This window comes from Callithrix jacchus, chromosome 14 (genome assembly GCF_049354715.1).
Source record: "Callithrix jacchus isolate 240 chromosome 14, calJac240_pri, whole genome shotgun sequence".
NCBI classification, from domain to species: Eukaryota; Metazoa; Chordata; class Mammalia; order Primates; family Cebidae; genus Callithrix; species Callithrix jacchus.
The window spans coordinates 34,247,390-34,270,969 of record NC_133515.1 but is presented as its reverse complement, the minus strand read 5'-3'; the positions used below and the strand labels follow the sequence as shown (position 1 = coordinate 34,270,969).

Sequence of the window (23,580 nt, the reverse complement as noted above, 5' to 3'; positions counted from 1 at the left end):
ATTATCTGTATTTCCATTTTCAATTCCAATTTGTTGATTTATTATTGACACCAACAGCATACCTTTACATTTATTATAATGTGATAATATATTTTCATCCTTTAAAGTCAGTCTTTATACATTACCATTCTTTTCTTCTAATATTTTCTGACAGTTCTTATCCCTTTGTAGTTATAAGTAGTTTCATAGTAATTTGGGGTAATTTTCTAAAATTACTCTACTTTGTAATAAAATATAAGTTCATTTAACAAGAATGAACATCTTTAATATAGTGAAGATTCTCATAAAAAGATGTGACTTGTCTCTCCATTTACTCAATTCTTATTTTCTGTCCTTCAATAAAGTGTGGTGATTTGGATAACATACTATGGTTGGACACATCTTTTACATTTATTTATTACTACTTTTTTGTTTTGATGGATTATCTTACTATAGGCACAGATGATATTGCTCTAGTTTTATTATTGTCAAGATTGGGAATAAGTGCTATGCTATCTCCTATAAAAGAATTTTGGCAAGTTATTTCTGAATATTTGTGAATTATTTTAAGTAGAATACGACATTTTCTCCATGAAATTATATAGACTTGGAACTTCAGGGACTAGAAGATTAGTTACTTGGCAACTTTCTTAATTATTTTATTAATTACTGGTTACTTCAGAACTTTTATCAAAAAATTATTTCTATAGAACTTAGAAAATCATCCATGTCATCCATATTTTGAAAAATGTTAGCTTAATTACAAAGTACATGTCTAGTTATTAAATTCATCAATATTTGTTATAATTCCTTTCTCAGTTATAATTTTGTAATTATTTGTGCATTTTCACCCTTCTTGCCCTCCCACACCCTGAATTATTTATTTATATATTAATACTTTTTGTTTGTCAGGCTATTTGGTGGTGTATGTGCTTCAGTATGTGCTTCATTTGTCTGCTAAAGAAAGTTCCTATTGGATCTTGGGGTTTGTTTTTCAACAGTATTTTTTATTTATAAAACTTCTTTCTTTCTCTTTTTCCTTTGTCTCATTTTAAATAGGTTTTATTTTGTCTTAATATAATGTCTTGATTAAATATTTTAACATTAATCTTTATTGCCTTTTAGTAGGGAAAACTTTGATGCTTATTCTTCCACATACTAGTTGGCCAATGTCCTAGTTTTGATAAGTATCGTGAATATTACCATCCTTTGGTAAATCACCGAGATGATTTCAGATTAGATTCAATGATTATTTAGATCTGTTTTTATCTATTTCAAATTTTTATTTTTACTTTTACATTTTGATAGAATTCTTTTTAGAATGTATTGGGAATTTCTCTGTGTATTGATCCTTTGTAAACTTTTATAAATATCTTATAGCAGCTGATAAGCAGAATTTATTTTCTGTTGTACAGTACAAAGTGCTCCCTCCCATTGAGAAGGGACTTACTGGGTTGAAATATTTTTCTTAGCCTTTCCTAGCATACACTATCAGGTTGGACACACATCAAAACAGCAACAATAACAAAAAAGATCTAAAAATTTTAAATTAAAATTAAAAACCCAGCAAAGTACTGTCTACCCATACATGTTTTCAATTTGTTTCTCAGCTTGAGAAACAAGATAAGAGCCATTTTGTATACTCAATTTGTTACAAAACCAAGTCTGTCAGTTTGTAAAATCCTTTAAGTCAAACTAATTAGGTGATTTTTATCACCTTAAAAAGGGAGCTATAATGAGAAACAGCCACCATTACACCTTCTTGACTTGGAAGCCAGATGAAGCATTCGAATCTCTCTTGTCATTTTATAAACCCCAGCCAAATTGGTCACCATGAGCTGAAAAAAACCTGATACCACTATGCTTATTTCACATTAAGCCTGATCAACTGAATTGACACGAAGGCAAAGTTTTCTTTAGAATTTCTTTTATTCCCCTAGCAACCAGTGTTCATTTTTAATTAATTCAAGTTCTTAATATCTCTTTCTCGGGTTATTAGAAATACTTCTTAACTGATTTCCCTGATTCCACCCATACTTTCCCACAGTCTCCCCTCAAGAAAACAACTACACTTTTTAAAGATACAAGCCTGTAATGATACAAGATACACACTTTTTAAAGATACAAGTCTGTCTCTCAGTCTTTAACTTATTTATCACCTCTGCCTAAAATGTTTTCTCCCTTTATGTTCATATGTCTAATTTCCTTATACCTTTGCTGTCTTTGGTCAAGTCTACCTTTTGCAATGAGGCCCACTCTGACCTCTTAATACTACACGCTGCTCCCTGATGCTAGCATTTTCAATATCCTTTGCTGTATGTCATTTCTTTTCTACAGCATGTACTTCTTTCCATGTATTACATGTACTTGTAATTTACTGACTTGCCCTTCTTGCTTAAACATAAGCAGTAGGTCACTTTTGTTCACTGAGGACTCCCAAGCACTAGACCAGTTTCCTCCACATAGTATGCACTCAACAAATATTAGTTGAACAATTAAACAATGGTAAGATTTTCAACTCACCTGGAAAAATACATCCTTAAAATAAAACACTAGGAAAAAAAATCAATCAAAAGTCACTATCAAACTTAAAATCCAAAAACAAACATGTAAGCATGTAAAACAAAACCATTAAACAAATTTTAGTTTTATGAGACGTGATGAAACATGTTAGACATGTATGTGCTGTCTCATGAGAGCAACAGCATGAGTCTCAAGCATACTCTTCAACCCTATCTGGGACTGAGTTGAGCACGGAGAAGCCCTAGTACAGTAGTGCAATTGCACAGTTTTACATATGTACCCATTCATGAGCCTGCATTTAAAACAAATAAATATAAACACAGCAGAGCTGCACATTTCCTAATCAAAGGGACATTTTCATCTATTCATGTTTAGATATGGAGAGTGCAGGTAAGCTTTTCTTCTGAGGTCTTCACAAAACCAGATTCACTCTGGCACACTGATAAATAGATTATGTAACTCCAATGTGTCAAAATATTGGCAAATGATGTATTTGAGAGTGTTTATTCTAAAATTACAGACTGTCAAAAATATTAAAAAAGAAGTGTGACTCAAATAATTACAAAACAGTTTTTTTAATTGCTTGAAATAATAACAGACATAATGATCTTTGCTATCACTACAATAAGATGGGATTTTAAAGAACACCTTCCATGCTGGTATCCTCAAAAGCTTATTAGAAATCTAAGCAGTCATGCTTAACACTGTAACTGGTGCATTTGTACTTGTGGCATTTTGGCCGGAAGTATAGACACCAGCAATGTCCTTTCCTCACCTTTCAGATCTTCCTTTTTGCTTTGGCCAACATCCAATGGCCAATATCTGCATCTAGCTGCCTGGAGTCTTTTTTTCTAGACTCTAGGAAGGACTTTTGCCTACAGGGGCAGATAACACCCAGGGGTTCAGGGAGCTAAGTATCCCAGGTCCATCATTCTTGGAGTAATTCCTACTCATATGGCGTACGTTCCCTCACAGGATTAAGCTTTCTATTGGCTTAAAATAACATACCACGTTATCTTCTGCCAGTACCTTTCAGGCATCACTTGCACATTCCCCTTCAGATGCTTGCTGAACCTCTTGCTCTCTCTCAAAAAAAAAAAAAACTTTCACTCAAATCTTCAGTTAACAAGCTAGTTAAAGTGCAGCTGGCATAAAACACCACCAGCAGTTGACTATGACAATGGATATTTTATGATATTTTTCTGTGCAAATTTTACACATTACAATGACATTGTACATATTTTCTTAATGTCAATGTGCTAGATACCTTCATTTTGCTCCTCTAGATAGAGTTCTACTCTTTTACATCTTGTTCTTTTTTTTTTTCTTATTTTTTTATTGCATTTTAGGTTTTGGGGTACATGTGCAGAGCATGCAATACAGTTGCACAGGTACACACATGGCAGTGTGTTCTGTTTGCTTTCACCCCTTCACCCACATTTGGCGTTTCTCCCCAGGCTATCCCTCCCCACCTCCCCCTCCCACTAGCCCTCCCATTTTCCCCCCAATAGACCCCAGTGTTTAGTACTCCCCTCTCTGTGTCCATGTGTTCTCATTTTTCATCACCCACCTATGAGTGAGAATATGCGGTGTTTCATTTTCTGTTCTTGTGTCAGTTTGCTGAGAATGATGTTCTCCAGATTCATCCATGTCCCTACAAACGACACGAACTCATCATTTCTGATTGCTGCATAATATTCCATGGTGTATATGTGCCACATTTTCCCAATCCAGTCTATCATCAATGGGCATTTGGGTTGATTCCAGGTCTTTGCTATTGTAAACAGTGCTGCAATAAACATTCGTGTGCATGTGTCCTTATAGTAGAATGATTTATAGTCCTTTGGGTATATAACCAGTAATGGGATTGCTGGGTCAAATGGAATTTCTATTTCTAAGGCCTTGAGGAATAGCCACACTGTCTTCCACAATGGCTGGACTAATTTACACTCCCACCAACAGTGTAAAAGTGTTCCTTTTTCTCCACATCCTTTCCAGCATCTGTTGTCTCCAGATTTTTTAATGATCGCCATTCTAACTGGCGTGAGATGGTATCTCAATGTGGTTTTGATTTGCATCTCTCTGATGACCAGTGAGGATGAGCATTTTTTCATATGACTGTTGGCCTCATATATGTCTTCTTTCGTAAAGTGTCTGTTCGTATCCTTTGCCCACTTTTGAATGGGCTTGTTTGTTTTTTTCTTGTAAATCTGTTTGAGTTCTTTGTAAATTCTGGATATCAGCCCTTTGTCAGATGGGTAAACTGCAAAAATTTTTTCCCATTCTGTTGGTTGCCGATTCACTCTAGTGACTGTTTCTTTTGCCGTGCAGAAGCTGTGGAGTTTGATTAGGTCCCATTTGTCTATTTTGGCTTTTGTTGCCAATGCTCTTGGTGTTTTGTTCATGAAGTCCTTGCCTACTCCTATGTCCTGGATAGTTTTGCCTAGATTTCCTTCTAGGGTTTTTATCGTTCCAGGTCTTATGTTTTAGTCTTTAATCCATCTGCAGTTAATTTTAGTGTAAGGTGTCAGGAAGGGGTCCAGTTACATCTTGTTCTATCCTGCTCCTGGGACATATTTGCATGAAGTCATTGATAGGCTCCCTTGACCTCTGGCTTCTAAGTTGTCAGTCATGGGAGGAACCTGCAAAATATGAACAATGAAAAGAGAATGGAGTCAGGGTAATTATTCCGCTGGTGTCTTTCCCCTCTTCCACGTCACCGTAGATTGGCTGCATTTCTCTTGCAAGTGCCACCTTCTTGTCAGGCTGCTCTATCCGTATAGCTTATACAATAATTCCCAGTTCTGGTGACCAGTCCCTCCCATTCTTTAGACCTAGGAGGTGTAATGTTACTAAGCCAGAATACAACACTTTACTGTTTCTAGGGATGGAGAAACCAAAATTATAATAAATAATCCCTTAATTAAATGCTCAATGGGTTGCTCTGTTTGAATATGCCTTCACTTCATGACAGGACTCTGACTTCTACAGTAAATAATAAATGCACATGATAAAAAAAATCAACAAACTCAAAGTAAACAGATGGTACAAAATTCTTATGTTATTTCCAATGTTCTTTACATGTTCCCTGGAGGTAAACATCTTCAACTTTTTCTCTCCAAATAATGTATTTTTTTCTGTAGGTGTTGTTGGTTAGCCAATACCTAATAATAATTATGGACACCTTGGTTTGAAATACAAAAATTTAGCCAATCTACATTTCTAACGCCTCTTTTCCCCGTGCTCCAACAGTCTTGACAAGTGATATTAGAATGTTCAGATCATCTTTTATCTTTAGGATAGGTAATATAATGCAACTTCTTTTTCTTAATCCATCAACTTTACAAAATGTATCTTCATTTCCTGTCATAGAAAATTTTTTTTAAAAAAACCACTGGCTCCACATTCCTTACCTCTATTTATTTTCCACTTAATATCCCAACTTTTTGTTAGCTCTACCATGAATTGAATACTACTAGGTTAAAAAGTAACTTTTTTTTTTTTTTTTTTTTTTTTTTTCAGAATCAGACCTCCAATTACTCAAACAACTTTTGGGTTTTCCCAAAGTTTCAATGCCTTGTTTAAGTTTTTCCACTTAAAAAAAGATACTATATCTGTACCATAGCATTAAGTTTATTCAGCTTTCAAATACATAATTTGTTAAAGTGAACACAATTTCACTTTGTGCTTTTTGTGAGTTGCTGTCTAAACCTACTGCACACTTTGTATGCTAAGCTTTTCTTTCATTTCTCTCCTCTCATACTTATATATTATTGTTTTTTATTTTTTTGTATTGTATGTTTAGAATATATTTTAATATTGCTAGGACATATTCTCAATTATTTTTTCTTAGTAAATGAGTGCATTAAAGGTAAATTTTCTGATATCTTGCATACAGAAAATTCTTAATTTTGTCCTTGTGGTTGTTACTCAATTTAAGTATGGAATGCTAGTTAAAATAATTTACTCTAAAAACCTTGAAGACAATATATTCATTCTACTGCTTTGACTGAAGTTTTGCTAGAGTGAATATATTGCATTTTCTTTTTGTTCTGGCAGACATTTTATTTTATTAATGCTTTAGTGTTCTTTTGATTTCTCTTTGACAACAACATACTTTTAATTAATTATTTTATTTATTTATTTATTTTAATTGTAAAACTTTAAGTTCTGGGGTGCATATGCGGAATGTGCAGGTTTGCTACATAGGTATACACCTGCCATGGTGGTTTGCTGCATCCATCACCACCTCATCTACATTAGGTATTTCTCCTAATGCTATCCTCTCCCTAGCCCCCACCCCACAACAGGCCCCAGTGTGTGATGTTCCCCTCCCTGTGTCCATGTGTTCTCATTATTCAACATCCACTTATGACTGAGAACATGTGGTGTTTGGTTTTCTGTTCTTGAGTCAGTTTGCTAAGAATGATGGTTTCCAGCTTCATCCATGTCCCTACAAAGGACATGAACTCATTTTTTTTTATAGCTGCATAGAATTCCATAGCATATATGTGCCACATTTTCTTTGTCCAGTCTATCACTGACGGGCATTTCGGTTGGTTCCAAGTCTTTGCTTTGTAAACAGTGCTACAATAAACATACATGTGCATGTCTTTATAATAGAATGATTTATAATCCTTTGGGTATATATTAAGTAATGGGATTGCTGGGTCAAATGGTATTTCTATTTCTAGATCCCTGTGGAATCTCCACACTGTCATCCACAATGGTTGAACTAATTTACATGCCCACCAACAATGTAAAAGCGTTTCTATTTCTCCACATCCTCTCCAGCATCTGCTATCTCCTGATTTTTTAATGATTGCCATTCTAATTGCCATGAGATGGTATCTCAATGTTGTTTTGGTTTGCATTTCTCTAATGACCAGTGATAAGTTTTTATTTCATATGTTTGTTGGTTGCATAAATGTATTCTTTAGAAAAGAAGACATTATGTCTTCCTTCACCCACTTTTTGATAGGGTTGTTTTTTCCTTCTAAATTTGTTTAAATTCTTTGTAGATTCTGGATATTAGCCCTGTGTCAGATGGGTAGATTTCAGAATTTTTTTCTCATTCTTTTGGGTGCCCCTTCACTCTAATGATAGTTTCTTTTGCTGTGCTGAAGCTCTTAAGTTTAATTAGATCCCATTTGTCTATTTTAGCTTTTGTTGCCATTGTTTTTGGTGTTTTAGTCATGAACTCCTTGCCTATGCCTATGTCCTGAATGGTATTACCTAGGTTTTCTTTTAGGGTTTTTATGGTATTAGGCCCTATGTTTAAATCTTTAATCCATCTGGAGTTAATTTTTGTATAAAGTGTAAGGAAGGGATCCAGTTTCAGCTTTCTACATGTGGCTAGCCAGTTTTCCCAACACTGTTTATGAAATAGGAAATACATTCCCCCTTGCTTATTTTTGTCAGGTTTGTGAAAGATCAGATGGTTACAGATGTGTGGCGTTATTTCTGAGGCCTCTGTTCTGTTCCATTTGTCTATATCTCTGTGTAATTCCTAAGATTTTTTTCTCATTCTCCTATTGCTCCTTTTCATGTTATCATTATTCCTTAAAATCACAATATTTGTGCTCACTTCAGCTGTATGTATACTAAAATTGGAATGATACAGAGAAGATCAGCATGACCCCTGCACAAGATAGGATGTAAATACTTGAAGCATTCCATTATAAAATGCAATATCTTCTTGTGTAGCTGTGAAGGGATTATGTAGATTATTTTTTAAGTATCTTTTCATGTGTGATTTAAATTTTTTCAAGGTCTGTATTCTACTTCCTTGTCTTGGGCCTTTTCTGTTTTCCTGTTTCTGTTCCTTGCATACCTACTGTTCATTAGATATGCGTTCATACTTGTGAAGGAAGGATTAGATCGATTAAATTCCAGCCGGAATCCTCTTTTCCTATTAAAGTGCTTTCCCAACAGTTTTATCATGAAGATGAGATGATTGACCTAAATTTCTATGTCTACTTGAGCATGTTATATGGAGGGTCCTAGGGTCCCATGTATACTGTTTGGGCATGCCACTTGGAAGATCCTTTGTAAATTCGTTGGGTGTGTGATAGAGTAGGATTCTCTGTATACTGCCCAGATATATCACATGGAAGAATCTATGTTCTCTGGTTGGCAATGTCATAGGGAAGTTTCTATGCATGTGGGTCAGGCCTATCATATAGAAGTTTCCAAGTACCTTAGTTGGGTGTAACATATGTAGATTCTATTTATTAACATGGGGAAGGAGTAGGTAGGCTATGTTCTGTAAAGCCAAAAGTGAGGAGGGGTTTATTCTGTTGGACTGAGGCCAAAACTGGAAGTCCTGATTTTTCACAGACGTATTATTAAATTTCTTCAGAACAACAGTGAGGCTTTCAGCTTCAGGTCTCATATGTAAGAAGCCTGGAAGTCACCATTTCATTCCAACAACAGGTAAAAGGCTAAACAAACTGAAAAATAAATACATTGTCTTAGATACTTCAGAGATGTAAAGTCATAGGACAAATCCCTGTCCCCCAAATTAGAGAGACCAACAGGAAAATAGAGATAATCAAAATTTACTAAAGCAGAAACCCTAGTGGGGACTTAAAAATGATGCTCTAAAATATGCCTCTTTGGACTTCAAACTGACAGCACTTGAGGAATAGCAAACAAAGGAAGGGCTTTAACTTCAAATTCTCTGAAGTTACTCTACCCACCTAAAGACTTAATCTTTTAGAAAATATCCAGTTGTTTTGATGCCCTTTCTTAAATATTTCATTAATTAGAAGAAATCAATATATATTCCAGGAAGGAGGACTGATATGGACACGACACTCAGAACCCAGATGAACATTGTCTCAGGCTATTGTTTATTTTTTAGGTCCACTCATCTACCCCTAAAAACAATTTATTCTTCTCCTAAAATTGCCTCTATCCCCTACTTTCCTCTATCTTATGAAGATGATATTTAAGCTTCAACCATCTGGTCCTTTGTTGAGCCTCATATATTGTGGCACTCCTGTGCACTTGCACATAATAAATTTCCATGCCTTTTCTCCTATTAATCTGTCTGTTGTCCATTTATTTCAGCCAACTAAATTATCAAACTTTCAGGAGAAACTGTTGAGCTTCCCTATACTCATGAGCTGAAAACTCTGCAGAAACCAGTGCCAGGGTAAGAAAACCTGAACTGTAGTTGACAAATAATTGGGGGCTCAGTGTAGAGCCCCCCAAAACTCCAGGGTTGCTCAATCATTTTGGAGTCTCAGTCATTTGGGAGCTCCAGTGGTTTTTTTGAGTTTTACCTCCTGGAATCTACCAGGTTCTTACAGAATAAAGAACCCAGAAATAAAGCCAAATCTGTATAGTTAACTGATTTTCAACAAAGCATACAAAAACATAAATTGGGGAATGGGTATTCTATTTCATAAATGGTGCTGAGAAAACTGGCAAGCCTCATGTAGAAGAAGGAAATTGGATCCCTATCTCTCACCTTATACAAAAAGCAACTCAAGATGGATCAAAGACTTTAATATACGACCTGAATCCATAAAAATTCTAGAAGACAAAGTTAGAAAAACTCCTCTAGACATTGGCCTATGCAAATACTTCATGACCTAGACCCCAAAAGGAAATGCAATGAAAACAAAACTAAATAAATGGGACCTAATTAAATTATTAAGATTCTGTATAGCAAAAGGACTACTGAGCAGAGTAAACAGACAACCCACAGACTGGGAGAAAATATTTGCAAACTACAAGTCCAAAAAGGGAATAATATCAAAAATCTACAAGGAACTCAAACAAATCAATGAGATAAAAACAAATAATCTCATAAAAAAGTGGGCAAAGAACATGAACAGTCATCTCTCAAAAGAAGTTATGCAAATGATCAACAAACATATGAAAAAATGATCAAACTCATTAATCATCAGGAAAACACAAGCTAAAACTAATGAGACATCACCTTACTCCTTCAAGACTGGCCATTACTAAAAAGTAAAAAAATAATAGATGTTGGTGTGGATGAAGGGGAAACACTCATACATGGCTCATGGGAATGTAAATTATTACAGCCTCTATGGAAAAGAATATGAAGGTTCTTTGAAGATCTAAATGTAAATCCACCATTTGATCTAGTAATCCCACTACTGGGTATCTACCCCACAAAAAGGAAATCATTGTATTAAAAAGACATTTGCATATGTATGTTCGTAGCAGCACAATTCACAATTGCAAGATGTGGAACCAAACTAAGTGCCCATTTGTCTAATGAATGATAAAGAAAATGTGGTGTACACACACACACACATATAGACACACACATACACACACACATATACACACACACACACCATGGAATACTATTCAGCATAACAAAAAACCAAATAATGTATTTTGCCATATGTGAATGGAACTGGAGGTCATTATTCTATGTAAAGTAACACAGGAGTGAAAAACCAAAACCTGTATTTTCTCACTTATAAGTGAGAGCTAAGTTATAAGTATGCCAAGGTATACAAAGTGATATAATGAACTTGAGAGACTTGGAAGGGGGACTACAGAAAAACAAAAATACTTATTTTATACAATGAAAACTATGGCTGATGGATCCACTAAAATCTCAGAATTTCCCACTATATAATTCATCCAAGAAACTCAATACAAGAAAATATAGAGCCGGGCACAGTGGCTCACGCCTGTAATCCCAGCATTTTGGGAGGCCGAGGCGGGTGGATCACGAGGTCAAGAGATCGAGACCATCCTGGTAAATATGGTGAAACCCCGTCTCTACTAAAAATACAAAAAAGAAATAAAATTAGCTGGGCACGGTGGCATGTGCCTGTAATCCCAGCTACTCAGGAGGCTGGGGTAGGAGAATTGCCTCAACCCAGGAGGTGGAGGTTGCAGTGAGCCGAGATCACACCATTGCACTCCAGCCTGGGTAACAAGAGTGAAACTCCGTCTCAAAAAAAAAAAAAAAGAAAAGAAAATATAAATCATTCAATACAAGAAACCACTTGTACCCCAAAAGCTATTGAAATAAAAATTAAATATATGTATGTATATATATATATATATATATACAAAAAAAAAAACAGTAAAAAGAGAGTCAGAAGAAACAAAAGAATACCCAATTTTATGTTGTCTAAAACAAATCCATTTTAAACAAACAACACACATAGATTAAATGTAAATGAATGGAGAAAATTAAACCATGCTAAAAACATGAATAGTGGATAAATACATAAATCCATTATTCTAGTTGGAGACTTTAATATGCTTCTATGGGAAAAGAACAGATCCAACAGACACAATATTCATAAAGACAGAGTGGAATTCAACAGCACCATCCATCGACTGGACATGATGGACATCTACAGACAACTTTATGCAACAATAGGAGAATGCACATTATTCATAGGTTCACATGGGATATTCACCAAGATTGACCACATTCTGGGTCATGAAAAAACACCTTAAAAATTTAAAAGAATAGAACTCATACAATGTCTATTCTCAGACCATAATGGAATTAAACTAGAAATCAGTAACAGAAAGATAGCTGAAAAAATCCCAAATCCCTTGGAGATTAAACAACATTTCTAAATAACACATGGGTTCTCATTCTTATTAGATTAAGGGTTCACTTATTTCCCAGTTCTGATAATGAGACTTACAGTTGAGATTCAGAGATAGCTCAGAACAAAGAGCTCTAACATTGCTTCTTTCTTATTTACATTAAATTGGTTAAAATGCTGCAATTGATTACAACCTTTTAGTTATCTTTATGTATAAACTTAAGTCTTAAGGAGATTTTGTTATTGCAAGCCCTACAATATCACAATATTACATTGGTGTGTTTTTTTTCTGAAATATTAATAAAGGTGTCAAATTTTATTTTTTTCTATTGAATATGTTTATATATAATTAGACCACAGAAGAAAAAATACTGGCATATGTTCTCATTATTTTTTAACAAATATATATTTAAATATTTTTATAATTTCAACACACTCAAAATGTTGGCATTGCAAATAGATGTCAGTTTTCAAGTAACATACAGTTATAATTACATTATTTTAGAGAATGATGATGATTTTTTTCTAATTGGCTAATGTTTTAATTCAACAAACCTGGAGAAAACATTGTCCTTCTTCAAAACTTCATTGCTAACTAGAAAATATTTCTCCCTAAGGAGTAAGAAACAACACAGAAAAAATGTCATAATCTTTCTTGGTAGCTGATATTCAGATAAAAAATGTCCTACATGTTTATATCATTTAGTTTAAATCCAAGATTTTGACACTACAATGAAAATGACAATATTGAGGAAGTCAAAAGCATCTACATTTGAATAAAATCAGAGAGAAGGGAGGAAAGAAAAAAAATAAGCAAGCACACTGAGAACCTTAGCTTAGGTTTGTAAACAGCCTCATAGCATCAGTCCCTTCCATTCGGAAAAGAAGCAGCGGTGGCAGCAATACAAACATTTAGCTATGAAATGAGCATGATTTCCAGGTGGCCTTCATCAATAGGATAGCATTAAATGACTATTTAAATTTGCCAGGAAGTGAAACATTTCTCAAATAAGAAACCTATACAATTGAAATTCTGTTCAGCACAACTAAGGGAAGATTTGAAGCTGATACCTACCTACTACTACCATCATCAAGCATTCCAACGTTTTTAAAATGAGCAAACTAATGATAATGAAACTAATTTTACCACATCACCCTGGGAGAGGAAGATTTTCTATAAACTTTTGCTATTAACAGCTAGGATATTCTGAAACTATTTGCCATTAAGAGATAAGCACAATGAGAAAGGTAGCTTTTAATATACAGCAGAGAATGTGCAAATAAAACCACTGATATAACAGAATCCCAGTATAATAGCGTTTGCAACAGTCAACTTTATAGTTAAGGTTACAACTCAATTTCATATCCCTGCTTTACTTGCTCATAAAAACTTGGTGGAAAGTTCTTCAACATTAAAACTTTTCATACTTGGTTTCCAAGTAAATATGAATGATAAACATGAAGGTTTTTCAATTTTAATAAAAGATTTCTTTCTCTTTCTCCAAGGACAGTTCCTTCACACAAGTACTCTGACAAATGGCGCGAACAAGGAGAATTTAAAATGCATGAACTCTAATTAAACTTCAAACATTTATTATGGACCCTTTTCTCTTAAACAACACCTGAAGTTCAGGGAATTTTAAAACCTTCTGACAAAGCACTAGTTCTCTGGGAGGAAAAATACTGTCTAGGCTTTGAAAACCCATCTAATAACATGAAACTTATTTAGATCTTAACTAGAGAAAAGCTGAATGTGGTTATGGAAATTTTAGTGGCCTCAGATTACAGTAATACTCTATTAAAATTATGTAAAAATTGCATTTTTGGCTTGTAGATCTACCTTGGAATTTTTTCCATTGTATTGTGAATATGTTTTTAATTATCGGTATTTTATAATTTTAAAAATTATATTATATATCATTGTTGTACAAGACGTGACATTTCAATACCTGTATATAATGTGTAATGATCAAAGTAGGGTAAAGGACTATTCATCACCTCCAACATTTATCTTTCCTTTACATTGGGAACATTGTGATTCTTCTCTTCTAGTTATTTTGAAATATACAATAAATTATTGTTAACTGAGTTCTCCCTCCTGTACTCTGGAATACTAGAACTTATTCCTTTCTATCAAACTGTGTTTTTGTACCCTTTATCCATCTTTTCTTCCTCTCCCTTTCCTTTCCCATCCCATATTACCATTTATAATTGACACTTAATAATTGTATATGTTTATGGCACACAGAGTGATATTTTGATGCATAAATACAATGGGATGTCTTAACATGTTAAAATACCTTCCTAGGCTGGTGCAGTGGCTCATGCCTGTTATTCCAGCACTTTGGAAGGTCAAGGTGGGCAGATCATGAGGTCAGGAGATCAAGACCATCTTGACCAACATGGTGAAACCCTGTCTCTACTAAAAATACAAAAATTAGCTGGGCATGGTGGTGCTTGCCTATAATCTCAGATACTCTGGAGGCTGAGGTAAGAGAATAGCTTGAACCAGGGAGTCCGAGGTTGCAGTGAGCCAAGATTGTGCCACTGCACTCCAGCCTAGCAACAGGGCAAGACTCCATCTCAGAAAAAAAAAAAAAAAAACCTTTCCAGCTGTGGGGAGACTGCCTCTCCCTGGGTTAAACCAATTCTAAGAGATAGCAAAGGCCCCACTAAAATAACCACCAGAACCATACATTCTCTACCTGGCACATCACTTTAAGAGGTAACAGTCCTCTGCCTTAATCATCCGGGGCCAAGTAGCTGGCAAGTAGGGACCATCCCTATAGCCCAAAGTCTGCCAGTTATTCAAACTAGCCAATCCTAAGATATTCAGCCTGCCCCACCTTGCCTTTCCTACTGAAACCCCAATGACTGCAATGGTTGCAACCATCCTCTCACTCCTGTCTTCTGCCCCTTGACCACCCAGGTGTCTTTCCTGTTGGCCCTGTGTAGCACGTTGTACCTCCTGTCTTCTAGGACCTGTGAGTATAATAAACTTCATTTTTTCCTGAGCCTCTCCATTGTCTCCTCTTGTGGCCACACCTCACTAACCATCATGTAAAAGAATACAAAACACTCTTCTTCCTAGATGTCACCCAATACTTTTTAGCAAGGATGCATAGCTAAGTCTGACTAATAAATCAGACGTGTGATATTTGACAATAAGATTTTTTTCTATTCCTTTTCATCATACAACTTTCTTCAAAATCTTTCTGGTATCTCAGGCAAATATCTAGCTCTGTTCCCATCAATGATACCAGATTCTCTTTTAGAAACTGTGGACCTGCCCTCAAGACCCCCCTTCTTCGAAGGATTGCTTAACCTATCCAGTGGCACTAACCAAGAGCCGCAGCACACCTACCCAAAGGTGGCAGGAAATGTATGGAAATAGTACCTTTGGGAATAAGGTAGGGGAAGCATTTCTTGCCTTTTATGGGTAGAAGCTATAGATGCTTATTAATTATCTTGCAACATTCTGCAATGATACCGAATGAATTATATGGTCCAAAATGCCAGCAGCACCTCATTGAGAAATAGTAGTGTATATGTTCTCTCACTTCAAGAAAGTGGTCATCTAGGACATCATTCATTTTTGGCCTGCTCAGTCCTAGATGTCCTAGCAAACTAGAGCTATAAAAATATATTATATAATTCACATCAGAAAATGAATATATTTGTTCCAATTCGTGAATAGATCTTGAGAAAATAACCTCTCCCTCCACATGAGCATAAAACCCAAAAATTATCATTTGAGATTTAAATATTCTGTTTCTAAAGGACTTTGCACATTAATAGATAACATGAAGTCAGAAATACAAATCTCCACACTCCAGGTTTTTATTATCTAGACTGATAGCATAAAAGTGGTGGTGGTGAGGGGGTGATATGGGGAAAGTGGTATAGGCACTGTAGCAATCTAGGAAAAGATGACTCAGTATTATTCGAACACCAAAGGTACAGGAAAGATAAAGAGAATGTCCTTTAAGACTATGGACTTTCATATATGACATTCCCAGGTCCAAGTCCTCTGTTTTGTTGCTTAATATAAATGGCATTAGGTAATTTCTTCCAGAGGTTGGCACTTCTAATAGATAAAGTGTAAGTAAAAATGTGAAAAGAAGAACTAAAGACCAGTTTAGAATCTATCATCCTGAGAAAAGGAGTAGCATTAGGAAACAATAATAGGTGATATTTATGGAATACTTATTCTGCAAGAGGTGCTAATACATGTATTCACTTCATTTAAGAGGTTTTAGGACTCATTTTGGTTGTCATGAAGGTTAGACAGGTGACATCACTTGAACAAGGCCATGGTAGCTGGTACATGGAAGAGTCAGGGCTTGAACCTAGGGCTTCTTTACTTGAAATAAAAAACTCTTAGACACTACTCTAACCTTTCTTCTCAGAGGCCATCATGGAAAGTGCCCCAAGGCATAAAGAGGGCCCTCCTTGGACTTCCACTTTACTGGGAAGAATAAGCAGCATTTGAAAGAAATGGTGCTGCCTAGATTTGCCTAAAAAAGATGCCAGGCAGAAAGCCAGTGGAAAGGTGGCAATCTTATCACTAGCACAGGACAAAGAAGAAGCTTAGAGTCTCTGTGACAGGCATGGAAATGTGATACTCAGCTCTCCCAAGTGGAAGCACGACTGATGGAAGGCCCCAGCAGCTGCCTTTCTGACTTCACACCATTGCATTCACACCCATGAACTGTTCCCAGCTAATGCCTAAGAGCTTCAGGAACAACAGTGCAGAGGAGACACAAGACTTCTCTGGCAAGCCACCTTGGCTTGTGGAATTCCAGTTGGCCTGACTGAAACTTAGAACCTTGCTGCAGCCTGACACTTTTCCTGCCCAAGCCTCCTTCCTTCTGTCTCTCCTTCAATGAGATCAGACCTGCATTAAGAGTGTGGCTTGAAGGTTCTCTCCACCCTCCTGAGCACCTTCCCATTTCTTCTTCACAGATGTTTTCCCTAATAAATTTCTTTCACGTTTAACTCCATATTGGGGTCTGCTTCTTCTCAGAGGATATGAACTAACAGTCACAGATTATTCATGATCCCTAAATAGATGGCTTCAGCAATCCCAACAAGCAACAGAGAAGACATGATTTCCTTTGGCGTGATGATCAATGGCTATGTCTCCCCAAAAACACTAACCTTAGGCATCTTGGGTTGCTAAAGCAACTGGAAAATTATGAAAAGGAAAGAAAATGGAGATAAATAAGGTAATAATTGCGGCATAAATCAAAGGACTATTGAAGAATTAAATTAATATTTTTATCAGCAGAAAGCATAACTGATTCCATGGAAGAGACTTGTGATATGGAAGATCCACTGAAGAGCTCTAAGAAAGGGAATCAAAAACCACGAAAGAGAGTATCACAAACATGAAGGACAGAGAATCGAGAGCCAACACATTTAGTGATATGTGATGCAGAAGAAAAGACCAGAACGAAGAAATAACAAAGATAAAATAGAGCAAAACATGTCTTAGCTGAGGAAAGAACTTGTTGTACCGAAGAAAATGTTTCCCAAGCTACAGGATAAACTGATCAAAGAGAAGCCCATTTTTCTTAATTTTTCAGTCTAGTCCTTATCTTCCAAGCAACAGAATCTTTTTACATTTCTGCAGACTTTTCTCTGCTTGATCCTCCTTATGTCCTTAAAGCGGGGTTCAGACAGTTTCTGTCAAATATTATATGAGTTACAGGAAAAGCTGCATCACAGCTCTATCTATTCTTTACCCACATTAGGAGGGACAAACTGTTGTCAGCTACCAAAATGCTCTCTCCTGTCCATCAGCTATCTCAAACACTATCCTTTCAACCTGCCGACAGTCTGTTGTACTCATTAGACCAGTTGTGAACTGAACAGTAACACTGCAGCCAGACAATATATGAGCATTCGTTTTTACGAGGCTTTTTCCTAGGATTTGTATTTGTTTTCTACTGATTACCTCCGACTGACAACCCCCACTGTTGGGCCTGAAATATGCTTGGAACATTTGCATCAGTTTCAGGTTTCAGTCATAAGAGTAGGTGAGGAGATAAAGAGGAGGAAGGCACTAGAGGGACTAGAAAGGCATTACTGTCTTGAGAGGGCTCTCTATTTGCTCCTTTTTAAAAACTTATTTATGCAACCTAAAGGGAGCCACATCACTTCTTTACCAGGCACAACTAATATTTTAAAGTGCTGGCTATGACAAAGATTTCACTTCATACAGCATGCCTTACCTTTGAGGGATACAATGGAGTGATTGCTTTGCTCGGCCACTGTTTGTATGCAATTTGATGAGGCTTTCTTTTCTTCCTTTAAATATGTACAGATGGGTGTTGTTATACTGCCCAGGCTTGTCTTGAACTCCTGGCTTCAAGTGCTCCCCTCAATATACGAGTTTAGCAAGTAAGCGTCTTAGTTACAAATACAACCGAGCTGGTTAAGCATAAATTGAAGCTGAGAAGCTTAAGTTGACATAATTATGGGAAGGGCTAGAGAACCAAGTTTAAGAGGGTTAGGTGGTTTAAGATAGTCTTCCATTTGTCCACTGTTGGCTCGCCAAAAGACCACTGGGGAAACCTGCGGATCGTTGAAAGCTAAACCAATTGGACCTATGTAAGCAAGGGATAAGACAACCATGAAAAATACTTAGTTCAGAAGAGGGAAATCAGGACAGACAGTTATAGGGTATTTTAAACCCAGGCTGACTGATTTTAATGCCACTGTTTCAGGAGTGGAATTTCTTGGAATCGGATATGGCTCATAATATAATAGCTTTGGCTGGTAGTCAGAGTGAGGTGAGAAAGTCCTTGAAGAAGGAAAATATGATATATCTGTACAATAGAAAATTATTCAGTCTTTAAAATGTAAGAAATCCTGCCTTGTTCAGGTTATAGGTGCATTAAAATCTCAGAAATCACCACTAAAGCACTCATTCATGTAACCAAACACTACCTATTCTCCAAAAACCTATGGAAATAATAAGAAAAAAGAAATTAAGAAATCATATCAGGGCTATGTAAATTAAAATTAAAAATTGTGCAACTACAAAATACACATTGTAATATAGAATACATAAGCCCCCAAAACATAAAAAAAAAAAGAATAAAAAAGAAATCCTGTCTGGGCATGGTAACTCATGTCTGTAATCCCAGAACTTTGGGAGGCTGAGGTGGGTGGATCATCTGAGGTCAGGAGTTTGAGACCAGCCTGGTCAACATGGTGATATCCCATCTCTACTAAGAATACAAAAAAAGAAAAAAAAAAATCAGCCAGGGCATGGTGGCAGGTGCCCGTAATCCCAGCTGCTTGGGAGGCTGAGGCAGGAGAATCACTTGAACCTGCGAGGCAGAGGTTGCAGCAAATGGAGATCACGCCATTGCACTCCAGCCTGGGCAACAAGAGCAAAACTTCCTCTCAAAAAAGAAAGAAACGCTGCCATTTGCAACAAGACGGATGGAAATGGTGGACAGTACACTAAGTGAAATAAGCCAGTCACAAAAGGATGAATGAATTATATTACTTACCACACAGAAATAAAATAGTTAAATGTATAGGAACAGAGAATAGAATGGTGGTTGCTAGGGGTTGGGGGAGAGGGAGAAATCGGGGGGATGATGGTTACAGGATATAAATCTTTTGCTTTGTAAGATAAATATCAAGAAGGTAGATCATATTGCCTGTGTGTATGCGTGTTTTTAACAGACTATAATAATATTAGTTGTTATAATTATTATAATAAAGGAGGCAGAAGAAAACTTTGGGAGGTGATGTGTGTATTTATGGCCTTGATGATAGCGATGGTTTCATATGTATATACATCTCTCCAAACTCATTGATTTGTGCACATTCATTAAGTAAAGTTTTTCATACCTCAATCAAATCTCAATAAAGGGATTTTAAAAAGAAAAGGACATCAAAAAGATATTACATTGGTAAGAATCGTGGCTGAGAATAATGTGTCTAGTAGAATAATCCTGCATCCAGGATGCAAGGGAAAGTGGTTTTGGAGGAATAATTGTTTCCACCATATGAAGTGACTCAACACTTTATTCCTGGATTGTGTGAGCCCTTAGAGATTCTGATATTTGAGTAATTTTTCATTAGTTTTGACCAGTGAACACAAGTAAACTAGGTTTCCTGAGGAGTGCCCCGAGGGTTAAGATATACTATTTCCTGTCTTCACTGTGTGTCATCAGTGTGTTTTGTCCATTGACAATCAGCCTCATTCAAACATGCCAGTCAGTTTTCTAAACTCTTTTACCCTGTGAATTATGTAGAATAAGAAACTCCAAGAATTCAGGGGGTAACCTCTGTCTCCCAATTAAACTTTTTGTATAATGAAAACTTTCCTGTCTCAGGAACCAGATAGCTAAACCAGCAGAGCTGAGTAGCTGGAATTAGAAATCAAAATTTTATAACTGAGTTACTTAATATGATAGTGAATGATTCCTTATAGCAATTACTGGAGATACTAAAAAAAAATAGTGAAGGAAACATGTCCACTTTCATTTTGTGTTACAATGGACTGCCTCTTTTGTACTCTTGATTTCTATATTAAAAAATATTAAATAAATAATATTAAAATGTTAAATAAACAAATAAAATAATCACATACTTGGCTTCTAGTCTCATCTGATAAATCCTTCCACAATGTGGAGTGAATAGGTTTGTAATCTGTTTCTTTTCTCCTTGCCCTCTTTCCTCAAGCAGTGAGCAAAAGCAACCCAGCTAAATGTTTTTCTATAAAAATTCCAATCTTCCTATGAGAAGCTGTCAGTAGGTGTGGAGTTAAAGTGCCTGTATGTTTGGCTTTCACTATGAGATGTGTCCTTCAAGCTGTATTTATCACTCATGTAAATGATATGTTTTGCTTGATCTGCAAATAGCATCTCCACTTTTCCACTAAACCATTCAGTGGGTTCTACCATAGACTATACCCACTTAATCAAAGCCACCCTCATCTCTTATCTGGATTATCATGAAATCTTCCCCTGGCCACATACCCCCCAACCACTACTTGCCTCCATGAATCTCTTTTTCACACTCAGCTAGAGACAACCTTTAAAAACATACAGTGGATCATAAATTCCTCTGTTCAAAAGTTCCCAGTGACTTCAGAATATATTATGAAGGTCTAATACCACCTCCATCTCTTTCATATCTCACCTACTTTCTTGCACTCTCTGCATCAGCCATGCTCGTCTCTTTGCCGTTTCTGGAACAGCCTAAACACTCCTGTAAGTCTCTTTTATTTGCTCTTCCTTTTGCCTGGAGTTTCTTTCCTGCTCATAGCCACATGGCTATCTGTCCTGCTTCCTTCAAGTCATTCCTTGCATATCTTAGCAGTGAGTCTTACTCTGACATTACTGTATTAGCTAACACCTTCCTTATCTCACCTAAGCATTTTTCAACTTTTGAAACAGTCAATTTCCATGTGTTAAAATTCTGGTTTCTGCCATTAGATTCTAAAAACAAGAGTCGATTTGTTCACTCTTATATTCCTAGAACAGGAAAAATGCCTGGCATATTGTAAATGCTCAATGAGCACTGTTTGAAGAAATGAATACCAATCTGTGTCAGATTGGAAAACTGTCAAGGGTGACAGGAACATTGAGGAATTTCTGCAAGAGAGAGCCTGTATGTGACCAGCACAGGAGAATTGCCTGGTAGATCACACGTCATTACAAACGAGGGGAAAACCCTGATTCCCCAGGACCATTCCTCTGAATAACCTACCTAAGAATGGCAGGTGCTTGCAATTTCATTGGCTCTCTGCCAAGGAAGCACTTGCCACATTCTCTTTCAATTGGCGCAGGACACAGGCAGGGAGGAGGGTAGCTATTTACTGACTCCTCTGAATCTCAACACCCTATAAGACAGACTCCAACTTTACAAAGAATTTTCTTCTATCTGGCACTGTGACTGAGTCTTCTGTACACTTTTCAACCCATATGTTAGGGTCATTCTGAGTGATCAGCTACAATAAATAACTAAGGAGACGCAGATAAACTAAGACCAATGAATCTAATGAACAGTAGTTCATTGCCCCACTTTTTTCACTGTCTGAGAATGTCTTGGCCAGAAGCAATAATAGGGTGATACCATGGCAATAAATAAAGCATGCAAATAGGTCTATCATGGCAGTGTTGTAGGTAAGTCGATTTTTTATGTAGAACAAAGGGCTGATTGTCTGCCGGCGTGACACTTTGAGATGTAGTATTAAATATGTGACTCAGTGTTAGAAAGCTGAAGTTTGACATTTGGGTCATAATCCATTGGTTTGGGTCATCAGTAAACTCCATGGTTACTTTGTTATTTATGAACCCACTGAGCAAGTGCTGGGATACCTGAGGAAAGAGGTTAAGTGACATTTAGAGAACAAATAATTTTATCCACGTAACTGAGCACTTCCCATGAAGTGGGAGTATTTCCATGTATTCACACATATCCTTAAACTTTGGGCCTATTCCAAAAGATTGAATCACATGACTCTTCCCTAAATGTCCTTGTCACCAATTCTGTCATCCTGCTTTATTCAAACCCTTGACCATCCAAGGAAATTATTTACCATTGTTTATTAATCAGTATATCTTTGGACTTCAAGCTACCTCTTTATTTCAGGCAGGGAGGAAAACTAGATATGCTACTGGACTGAAATGACTTTGTTTCCCATTTTCTTTCTGCTACTAATGTGCCTCTTGCCCTCATATTCGGAATGAGGCTATACTATTGCAATATTCTATTTCTGTGCATTACTAGGATGTCAAGCGTTGTCTAAAGTGTGGGCTCATTTTCTGCTCCTTGATTACTGATCCTGAGTGTTGAGCAAAAGTAGGTCCATCTAGTCTCATTATAATCCCTAGGGCATCTTTTTTTTCCTCAAATAATTTCTTATCTTTCTTGCAAGAAATATAGAAAAGCTTTGAATTCAACAACTCACAGCTACCCATGGATTCGAATTTTGAGTTTGTGTTTAAGTTATCTCAGGCCTGTGGCTAGAATTGATATAAGATTCTTATCACTTTGACACAGAAATTCCATGATTTTCTACCTTTGCCTTGAATGTAAGACTTTGTGCTTGTCATCATTTTTAATTTAAGTTGTCCAGTGCAATTAGAAGAAACCAGCTCACACTAGAATCCTTTAATTTCTTATGCCGTTCATGTCTATATGTGTAGTGTTTAAGGGCATGCACTCTGGAACTTGACTGCCAGGGTTTGAATCCTTTCTCTTTACTAACTAGGTGTAGGCAAGCTATTAAATATCTGTGCTTCCGTTGCTTCATTTTTAAAAGGAAAATAGTAATAAAGATCAATTAAATAAATTTCTATGAAGTGCTTAAAGTTGGGCATGACACTGAGTAAACACTATGTAAATATTTCATCTTATTATTTTTTCCATGGATTGGCCACTAGCCATGTCATCATTAGTAAGGTTGCTCCAATCATTTTCTAGATATAATTTATTTTATTTTTTTGCCTTGTGCACCATATGCTCACAAAGTTTCATC

General features: G+C 36.3%; 1 long non-coding RNA gene and 1 other non-coding gene across 2 annotated transcripts in view; one reads left to right on the top strand and one right to left on the bottom strand.

The window, feature by feature from the left end:
- Window positions 1-4,692: 4,692 nt before the first annotated feature.
- Window positions 4,693-23,580, bottom strand: part of LOC144579151 (uncharacterized) — a 117,983-nt gene continuing 99,095 nt past the window's right edge. The window contains exon 2 of the long non-coding RNA XR_013526071.1: window positions 4,693-5,144. This is a non-coding gene — a long non-coding RNA (uncharacterized LOC144579151). The remainder of the gene's footprint in view (window positions 5,145-23,580) is intronic.
- LOC118147557 (U6 spliceosomal RNA) lies at window positions 8,084-8,187 on the top strand. The gene has a single exon (XR_004734008.1). It is a non-coding gene; the product is annotated as a U6 spliceosomal RNA (small nuclear RNA).